Raw genomic sequence first — 9,493 nt, 5'->3', positions numbered from 1 at the left:
GTCTCGGCCAAGGGAAGGGAGTGTATGGAATTGTGTTTTGGGATTTGTGGGAATATATGGATGAATGTAAGGTCTTTTGAATGGATCCCTAGTTATGGTGAAGGGTGGATGTATTTATAGGCTAGGGAGAGGAGTGTATGGAGTTGTAATGAGTGGATGTAATGGGTGTAGTGGGTGAGTGTTGTGGTAATGAGTGGATGTAATGGGTGTAGTGGATGAATGTTGTTGGGTGGTTGAAATGAGTGGATGTAGTGGTAGGTGAATGTGTTGGGTGGTTGTAATGAGTGGATGTGTTGGGTGAAATGAGTGGATGTAGTGGTAGGTGAATGGATGTGTTGGGTGAAATGAGTGTGCTAAAATGGTTATTTATAGGGAGAGGATGATGCACAAACTTCAAATTTCGTCCATTCCTTTTGCTCCAAGCATATGCTATCCATTCCATGCCCAAAAATGCTCCAAAATGCACTTCTTTGCCACATTAACCCTTTGGACCTACAAACACACGAAAATAGCTTAAAATACTAAAATAACTACGAACTAACAACATAAATGCCAAGAAATAAGCTAACTAAGTCGCATAAATATGCTCCTATCAAATTCCCCCACACTTAGCTTTTGCTAGTCCTCGAGCAAAATAAAACAAACAAAACAAAACAAAACACAACCTAGACCTTCCAACAATTGCCTTAGGGATTTTTAATGAAACATGACATGTTAAAAATCATCATTCCCACAGATTTTGGTCATCCTTACACTTGAGCACATACTTATAGTCACCACTTACTAGTTCACAATTAACCAATTAAAACGATGTTTTGAATGTAGTAACATGCCTTAGAGAATTTACTCAATTCCTTACAAGATACTCTCTATTTTCACACACATTTTCTGACTACACACCCTACATTAGTTATATGTGAGAAGATTGATGTAAACATGAAAACGAACACTCACATATATGTATAACAAAGAGGGCAATTTTCTGGAGTTATTCAACATGTTTAGATATGATCTCATGAATGGAACGCTACTACTTAGATGCGAGAATCAGTGACACCATATGCTCATACCAATTCCAAACTCCACATATTGAAACACATAACACTCAAGATGAAGTTAAGGGTTGTAATGGGGCTTGGGGGTAATGGCTAACAAAGAAAGGATAGGGATAACAAACGTTCTTAAAGCGATAGCAAGCAAAGTAATGAAATCGACACTTGGAATTCACTTTAGAATGCAAAAATCAACTTTTAAACACAAAGGGAAGATTTATGCAACACTTAGGGCCGAATTCAATGTTTTGGACCCTTTCTTTAACAGACAACACTTTAGACCTTTTTTTCATACTCTTTTCAATTCATTTTTTTTTTTTACCCGTGCCTTATTAAGGACTTTGGCACACACACACACACACACAAGAATCACTTCCCCCACACTTGCTTTCTTTAATACATTGATAAAAAAGGAGTTCATTTTAAGTCATGCTTTACTATGCTTCAAGAACAAGAGTATGGATGGTCCTAACACTAGGCTAGGTAAGGACAGTGTGGGTTAACAGAGAACATAGGCTTAACAAGGCTTAACGGGGTTAAACTTAAATACATAATGAACGGGATAGGCTTTTTGGCTCTTGGCTCACTAAACAACTTCATCTTGAATATGTGTTATGCAAATCAATAACATGCTTTGAATGAAATAGACATGAGTTCTAGCATTTTGAACTAAATGATGAAACGCCTTCTAAGTAGCAACCAAGCAAAGAATAATGAGATCATGTAACAACTTTAGAAAACAAAAAAAATTGCACAGATTAATAACTCTCCAAATAAACGTTTAGGCCCAAGTCTCTCAAGGATGTAGCGTTAGTTTGAGTTCCTTCTTTCAAGCATGTTACAAAAACTGATTTTATCCTTTGTGATTACATGTGAATTCATAAATTATAATGACAACCAAGCATAAACCAAAGAGCATATCAAACTTCCATCCATGTTTATAACTTTCTTTAACAGTCATGCACCAAAATCCTCATTATTGTGTTGGAAGGTACCCTAAGACACAAACAAACACACAAAAACAACTCATTTTGGCTTTTTCAAAACAATTTTTCAAATTTTTATCAAATTTTCGGATTTTTATGTCAAAACACACTACAAACGCTTAAAAACATTGAAAAACAACATTGTAAGTGATAGGTGAGTAAAACCCACGAAAATCATGTAAAACATCTTGTTTACCCCCCCCCCCCCCACACGTAAATTAAACATTGTCCTCAATGTTTCACACATAGACTTACACTCAAACAAGCAAACAACAATATTAATAAAACATGACAAGTATGGCAAAGTAAAAACAAGAAAGTGTAGAGTTTAAGAATGCAAATCTGGTTATGGAGATAGATGATTTTTTTTACTTTCCACAGCTTTGATCTCGAACTGGTTTGGAATTCTGAGTGAGGAATATGAGAGTTCCATGGTTTCAAATCAGACTCCTTCTACTGGGTTGATTTGATTGTGCAGTCTACATTCTTCTCTGCTTGTTTCTTCTGCACGGCAGGCAGGCACGAGGTAGAGATGTTGGTCTGTTTCTTTGTTCAATCTGTCCAAGTGTCCACCATTTTCTTTCTTTGTCCTTGTCCCTAGCTGAGGATGAATTAGCACATTGTCTCCACATGCTTCGAGGTATCATTTTCACCTCCCTTATCTGTCCCCAGGCAGATGTGGTAGACGAAAAGGAAGCATAAGATGTTGAAGATGAGTACTCGAGAGCACGGCTAGGTAAGCAATCAGGAAAGGGTTCCAGGCAGTCAGTTCCAGATCGGAAGATTGATACCAAGTGCTGGCTGATTGCTTTCTTTCTCCTTGTCCCGTAGGTGAAAACAACGACAAGGAGAAGGACAGGGAGAAAGCATGACATGAGATACTCTTGCTTTCAACCTTTATGATATGAAATACTTTTTCTTTGGATGAGTTGTTTGCATAGGTACCCCAAGGAATAAGGAACATTGAGTGACTCGAGAGGCTTCGTTGGGAAGGCATTCTCGGAGATGAAGAAAGGTTATGTATGTCTGCCTTGCAATGGAGGGTGAAGGTTGACATTTATAGGAATTAATAACCGGTACTATTCTTTCACTCTTGTCGGCAACCGTTAGATGTTTTAATAGTAAACTTCACGTGTTTTCTACTTCACAAGAAATCTTCGACAGATTGCCCGTAATTTTCGCAAGGCTGAGTATGCATGTGATAGGCGCTGACACATCAGGAAAAGCAAGTACCTCTTCGATATATGGAATTGATGCTTCGATAAACTGCCCGTGATTTGTGCAAGGCTAAGTGTGCATGTGACAGGCGCTGACACATCTAGAAAAGCAAATGCCTCTTTGATATCTGGAATCGGCGCTTCAACAAACTGCCCGTGATTTCCGCAAAGCTGAGTGTGCATGTGACAGATGCTGACACGTCTGGAAACCATATGCCTCTCCGATTTCTGAGCTTGCCTTTTCAAGTTCTGAGCTCGCCTCTTCGAGTTCTAAGCTCCGTCGAGTGCAGAGGTTGCATGTAACAAGTGTGGACAAATCTGGAAAATAAGATTGGCCCGTGGTTTCTGAGCAAACCCAGCTTTTGAGAAAGCTAACGCCTCTTCGATTTTTGAATTAGCCTCTTCGATTTCTGAGCTCGCTTTTTCGATCTCTGAAATCCCGTCGAGTGCTAATTTCTATAGAGGCACGCAGTACGTTTCAAAGCACACTTGAATTTCTGCCTATAGAAACTCCCTTCTTGCACTTCTAAGATCTTGACTTGTCCGACCTCTTCTTTCTTCAACACCTTTGAAAATATCTGGCCCCTCCGACCGTCGTTTTGACTTGAACCTTGGTGAAGAGGTAGCCATGCCTTCTCCAGACAATATATGGCGCCCATCTTTCATATCCCCTACTGGTCCTCTTATCGTTGGGGATTCGGTGATGAAGAATGATATGACCGCTGCGGTGGTGGCCTGGAATCTTGTCACTCCCAAAGATAACAGACTACTTTCCAAACGGTCTGATGAGTTGACTGTTAAGGATTCTCTGGCTCTCAGTGTGCAGTGTGCAGATTCTGTGTCCAATATGGCCCCACGCCTATTTGCTCGAACCCGTCAAGTTGAATCATCGGCGGCTGAAGTGATGAGTCTCAAACAGGAGGAGATTAGAGGGCTCAAGCATGAGAATAAACAGTTGCACAGGCTCGCACATAACTATGCTACAAACATGAAGAGGAAGATTGACCAGATGCAGGAATCGGATGGTCAGATTTTACTTGATCATCAAAGGTTTGTAGGTTTGTTCCAACAACATTTGCCTTCCTCTTCTAGGGCTGCACCGCATAATGAAGCTCCAAATGATCAACCTCTAATGCCTCCTCCTTCTGGGGCTCCACTGACTGCTGAGGCTTCGCCGACTACTGAGACTTCTCCTAAGCAGCCTTTGTAAATGCTTTCTCTTGTATTTTTCTGCTTAATGTTCCTTTTTTTTTATTATGAAAATGAATGTAAAATACCTTGCATATATGTCAATGTTTCAAAAATAAACCCACACCAAAAAATAATTAAATAAACAACAAATAAAAAATGACAATCATGGCAAAATAAAAACTGCAGAAAAGGGAAGGTTTTTAGGAACGCAAAACCAATCGTGGAGCAATTCAAAAATCTTCCTTATTTGAATACATGGGTTGCCACCCAAGAAGCGCTTACTTTAACGTCTTCTAGCCGGACGAAACTTCCTTCTAAACTTGGATAGGGCCCATTGCATGGAATTGATCCTTGAATGGAAGGTGATACTTGACGTGATCCGGCAATGGTTTAAATTCTAGTGTAGGTGTCTGAATCATCAAAATCAGCAAGTTAGTATATAATAAAATCAAAGTTGGAGAAGATGGCTTACTTGCTTGCTCTAACACAAACTCAATTACGAACACCACATCTTTGAAGGTTGGAGGGATATGGGACTTGGCCAAATTTGGTGTTTTGAGAGTTATGACTTTTCCCGTGTCATAAAATCCAACTTCTTTGGGAATTTTCGTCTCAAGTGTAACTTCTTTGATGAATTCTAGACATTCCCCATCCACTTCTTGTTCTTGATTCTTTCGAAAGGTTTCGAAGATGCCTTTCTCACCCTCTTCTTCCTTGGATTGCATGATTATGTAAGGAATAAGAACATTTGGTGAAACGGGGTCAGGACAAATTGAATTTAGGCTTACCTTGGTTGTAGTGGACGGCATAGAGGGCATATGGGGCTACGGCAAGGGTGGTTTTTCCCTTGCTGTGGCCTTGTTATTCTCCTCTTCTTCGAGCAGCAGTTGTTCATCCATGTTTTGGCTTGGTTTGGATGTCTTGGGTTCACCTCCAACCTCCATAGCACTTCCCAAAGTGATAGCATCATGGATTTCAAAATCTTCCTTCAAATTTTCAATAGTTGAGTTAGAGAGTTCACTTTGCTCTTGAATTTGTGCCATGAACTCCACAATCTGCCCAATTTGCTTCTCTAATTCACCCGTCTTCTTAGCTTGATTTTGCATCTCTTTGTTTCGATCTTCTACTTCCTATTTCAAAGAGGTGAGTAACTTATTAAACATATCATTATCCAAAGACGTACCTGAATTGAATTAGGCAGATTGTTGTGGTGGCTACATAGGTCTTGAATAGAACTCCTCTTCTTGCTGCCAATATCCATCTTGTTGAAATTGTTGAGGTTCTAAGTAATCTGAATAATCTCGCCAATCCGAATTGTAAGCGTTGGAAAACATGTTGTCCCATGATTGGCTATGGCCTTGATAACCCCAAGCATCTTCATTCGCAGCGAATTGAGAATATTGCTGAGTTGGATATCCTTGCCCATAGGACACACCACATGTAGGGACACTTTGCATTATGGTCCTTTCGGCATATTGTGACGATTGAGAAGTAAGTTCCGCTAATTGAGCTTGAATGGTAGCAAAATCCATGTCTTACTTCTCTAGTACCTGAAATCAATGAAACAAAACTAAATCAAATATCAAAAGTAAAACTAAAAGACACAAATAGAAACAAAGTCAGTAACTAAAAACAAAAGACACGAAAATAAACAAAAAGAAATAACAATGGATTAGCAAAATTGCTAATCCCCTGCAACGGCGCCAAAAATTTGATTCGAAATTACTTAACACACAAATTAAACCCTCTTGTATCAATTGTAGTAAAGAATGTAAGTAGGGATCGTTCTAGACCGGGGATTAGGAGGGCTTGCTAATAACCTCTAAACTGACTTAAAAACATATAAACAAAGTTAAAAACACTAAACTAGACTCAAAGAATTCAAAACAAACTCAAAGAACTCAAAACAAGCTAAAAACGCTCAAATCTGTCTAAAAACACAAATTGGGCAAATTTGGACTCTAAACACACTTTTGGACAAATTTTGGTTTTAACTTGGTTAGAAACACTTAAAAACACAAACTAAATCAGTTTCTAACTAATATGACTTAATAAGGAAAATGGGGTTTTGGTTTTGACAAATTTGAAAACAAAACAAGTAAATTAAAGAACTAATGAAATCTGCACGAATTTGAGTAAATTGAATGGATGGAAGGCTAGCTAGGAGGTTCTTCTTCACACATGACACACTTGCAAACAAAACGATTTCCAATTGCTTTTCAATAAATTACGAATTCTCAACGCCCCAGATTAACCGTGAAATGCACTAATTAACCCTCAGATTTTCCTAATTTCATTGAATTGGATGATTGCACACAACAACCCAAAGCATTCCCCACAAGTTCCCTACATGAATTGCATAATAGAGATACAAGCAAGAATCATTAAGTTCTATGAAAATCATAAGCATTGACGAAACACTTGTAACTATGAATTGCATGAAACTTATGCCAAGAATTTACTTAACACGGTTGTGACAAGCAACCTTCACTACTTGTGAATATAAGTTCATAACGATTAGGTGAAACTCCTTTATATCCTAGCATCAGATTTATGCATGAAAATTAAGTGTGCACTCTCAAACAACACACATAAATCAGTTTTAATTCAAATGGATAAGTAAATTGAATTCACAACTTATGAATCACAACTAAAAGTAATCAAATCATATTGCAAGCATGAACATGGTTTCGAATTCCCCCATAGCTAAGGGGGGTTTAGTTACTCATACTCACAAAGCAAAGATAAACAAATTTAGACATTGAAAACAAAGAATGAAAACACCTAAAAACGCTCCAACAATCCAACTTGAATGACAAGCACGTCCAAGGGTCGTCCTTCTTCTCTTTGTTGCGGCACAAGGTGTGGTTTGATGGATGCATATGGATATATGGAAAGGAATGGCTGAATGTGTTTTAGGATTGGTGAATGTCTCGGCCAAGGGAAGGGAGTGTATGGAATTGTGTTTTGGGATTTGTGGGAATATATGGATGAATGTAAGGCCTTTTGAATGGATCCCTAGTTATGGTGAAGGGTGGATGTATTTATAGGCTAGGGAGAGGAGTGTATGGAGTTGTAATGAGTGGATGTAATGGGTGTAGTGGGTGAGTGTTGTGGTAATGAGTGGATGTAATGGGTGTAGTGGATGAATGTTGTTGGGTAGTTGAAATGAGTGGATGTAGTGGTAGGTGAATGTGTTGGGTGGTTGTAATGAGTGGATGTGTTGGGTGAAATGAGTGGATGTAGTGGTAGGTGAATGGATGTGTTGGGTGAAATGAGTGGATGTAGTGGTAGGTGAATGTGTTGGGTGGTTGTAATGAGTAGATATGTTGGGTGAAATTAGTGGATGTAGTGGTAGGTGAATGGATGTGTTGGGTGAAATGAGTGTGCTAAAATGGTTATTTATAGGGAGAGGATGATGCACAAACTTCAAATTTCATCCATTCATTTTGCTCCAAGCATATGTTATCCATTCCATGCCCAAAAATGCTCCAAAATGCACTTCTTTGCCACATTAACCCTTTAGACCTACAAACACACGAAAATAGCTTAAAGTACTAAAATAACTACAAACTAACAACATAAATGCCAAGAAACAAGCTAACTAAGTTGCATAAATATGCTCCTATCAAGGCTCTCCACGAGGCCGCATAGTTCTGACATAAGACATCACAAGGATTAGAACATTCAAGAATTATACAGGACTGCTAAACCTAGGCTCTGATACCAAACTGACACACCCCGATCGAGATCAAGGCATGCTGGCCGTCACGTGAGAGTGACGTAGCCATATGTACAGTGTGGAAGCAATAAAGATAAGAATTAAACGAATAATTAAAAACCAAATTACTAGAGTGCACTACTAAACAGAAAATGATAGGAGTTAGTTACAACAGTGAACACTCCTAATCAGAGCATAAAGTCTAGGTACAGTCCAGTAGGACAAGTACTAGTTATACAGTACCAGGAATGTCCTACTATTAATTAGATAAGTCAGAAAAGCCGACACCCTCGAGCCACCAACAACAAGTTTAATTAAAACCTGGAGGGGCACAAAACAGAAAACGTGAGTGGGCAAAATCAAACGTTTTACCAAATCATTTTCTTTTATCAACATATTAACCCCTCGCTGTAAAACATGTAAAATTTTCCCAGAATCAAGATATAAGCATATACATAGTTTATATATACATAAAATCATATCAATTCAATTCAAGCTTCACATAATCATATTCAAATGTATGCCATGCCAAAATATAACAAAGTAAATAATCCAGGTAAGAATGATTTCATAGAAATATGATATGTTAGCCGGAACCCTTGTGGTAGTCTGTACGGCTGAATTCATAGTTCAAAAGTCAATCTAGCCGGAGTCACTACAATGACCTATACAGCAATATACTGCACATAAGTCGGAACCACTAAAAAGGGTATGTACGACAAGATTGGATGAAATATAATTATGCTCAATTCTATTCTCTCCTAATAGCCGAGCGATAGATCGCTAATCACCTAAGAGTCGAAATCATAAATAAGGTCTGTATGACAAGACTGTGCACTTAAGTTGGATCTAATATGAGCATATAGTGCAAGAGGTAACGTAAATAAACAGGCATGTACTTCATATTTCTGGCTAAATCATAATCACCCTAGGTGCAGTTTTATGGGCTCAACATTATTCGATCACATATCACATCATCGATGATTCACCTAATCAAACATAACTTACCTGAACTTACATGTGCCTCCACAGCACCGCATTTATATATATAAGGTATTACACACCAAGTCATACACGAAACATAATTGTATATACATGGCATTTATGGCATATTATCATTTAAACATATTTTTCTGGGAAAATATCAAGTATATAAATATATACTGAAAACCAAAAGCCCACTCATTGGTATGTCGACGGGTCGTAGCCCCCGAGTCGCTCATGGATACGCTCGTCTTCGGGATAAGTCTCACCTATTTGAAGCTTCAAATTCCACTAGATCACGTCAGAGAAAGCTCGAAAATCCGGTGACCTCTACAACTCCTC

At 38.5% G+C, this 9,493-nt stretch overlaps 1 long non-coding RNA gene across 1 annotated transcript; it reads left to right on the top strand.

Moving 5' to 3' along the window:
- Positions 1 to 229: 229 nt before the first annotated feature.
- Positions 230 to 7,921, top strand: LOC126590802 (uncharacterized). The gene is made up of 3 exons (XR_007612158.1): positions 230 to 271; positions 7,610 to 7,698; positions 7,805 to 7,921. It is a non-coding gene; the product is annotated as an uncharacterized LOC126590802 (long non-coding RNA).
- Positions 7,922 to 9,493: the final 1,572 nt, after the last annotated feature.

The sequence above is a fragment of the Malus sylvestris genome, chromosome 11 (genome assembly GCF_916048215.2).
Source record: "Malus sylvestris chromosome 11, drMalSylv7.2, whole genome shotgun sequence".
Taxonomy (NCBI): domain Eukaryota; kingdom Viridiplantae; phylum Streptophyta; class Magnoliopsida; order Rosales; family Rosaceae; genus Malus; species Malus sylvestris.
This window is presented reverse-complemented; position numbering and strand designations above follow the sequence as displayed.